Raw genomic sequence first — 1,619 nt, 5'->3', positions numbered from 1 at the left:
CCATATAAAATGTACGAGTATGGCTTTATTAAATGTAAACTTATGCGAAAACCTAAATATTTCGTCAACCAAGGGTTAATTTTGGTGGCGTCGTGGCAATTCGCAGAAATTTAATAATTTGTATATGGTTGGTTGACGGCGAGGGGAAGACGAAAGCAGAACAATCGTACATATTTATGCACATATTTACATTTATAAATGCACACATATTTATGCGTTTGTCTTCTTGGACGAATGAAAAATTTCATATATGTAGTGATTTAGAGATTGGAATTTGAATGATGTACTGTGGCGCGTATGTTAGAGGCGATGCGACTTTTTGGCGTCTTACCGTTTGTCTTGGTTCAAATCCCGGACGGACCAAGTAATAAATTTTATTTTATTTTTTTTTTTAATTGTCATATCCATATTCGATTTTATTCCCTTCCCTTTTATTTGGTAAAAAGTGCAAAAAGCCGTCAGCAATAAAAAATCAACCTGATTTTTTAGCCGCTTAAAACTTGATCTTCTTCCACTATAATTAAAAAACCGATCTATCTGCGTACTCAAAATTTTTCAAAAACTCAGATTAAACAGGTCAAACTTAAGACGAGAATTCGTTGAATTTTTCTATGTTCGGCGTAAAGTTTGAAAGTTTGACTTGTATAGTTTTGATTTAAGCATGAACCACATTTTTATAAAAAGATAATAAAAAAAAAATTAATTGAAAAGCATTGCAAATATTAAGCAAAAAACACCATGCACTCACTTTTGATTGCCAGTATATCTATGCATGTACATATGTGTGTAAACTTTATGCCAAACTATCATTATTTTAAATTGTATTTGCATCTTCATAAAAGGAGAACAAGATAAAAAATTTAACAAAAATTACAAGTTAATGAAAATTATGTGAAGATTTACCATATTTTCGTTTATTTGCTCACAAAGAACATCACATTTCATGTTGCTCAACATTGTATTATGTTATCAACATTAAATTCAACAGAATTTTTACATTCCGCCTTGAACTTTTCTAACGCTGTTAATTTTTCGTCCGCGAATAGTTTCCACTTTCAGTTTGCACCTTCTCTATCTATCTAAGTTCTCTGGTAGAATGACCGGATCGCCGCAGTCGAAACCTAACGAATCGAAATTATTTAGTTCCAAACTTGCCTTCCACTTGTGGATGGCGAAAAAGAATTTTAGCCGCTTAAAACTTGATCTTGTTCCACTAGAATTAAAAAACCGATCTATCTGCGTACTCAAAATTTTTCTTAAAACTCAGATTAAACAGGTCAAACTTAAGACGAGAATTCGTTGAATTTTTCTATGCTCTGTGTAAAGTTTGAAAGTTTGACTTATGTAGTTTTAATTAAAGCATGAACCACATTTTTATAAAAAGATAATAAAAAAAATTAATTGAAAATCATTGCAAATATTAAGCAAAAAACACCATGCACTCACTTTTGATTGCCAGTCTATGTATGTGTGTAAACTTTATGCCAAACTATCATTATTTTAAATTGTATTTGCATCTTCATAAAAGGAGAACAAGATAAAAAATTTAACAAAAATTACAAATTAATAAAAATTATGTGAAGATTTACCATATTTTCGTTTATTTGCTCGCAAAGAAC

This window comes from Rhagoletis pomonella, unplaced genomic scaffold (assembly GCF_013731165.1).
Source record: "Rhagoletis pomonella isolate Grant_MI unplaced genomic scaffold, Rhpom_1.0 Rhpom_scaffold_00001, whole genome shotgun sequence".
NCBI lineage: Eukaryota > Metazoa > Arthropoda > Insecta > Diptera > Tephritidae > Rhagoletis > Rhagoletis pomonella.
Note: the sequence above shows the minus strand (reverse complement) of the source record.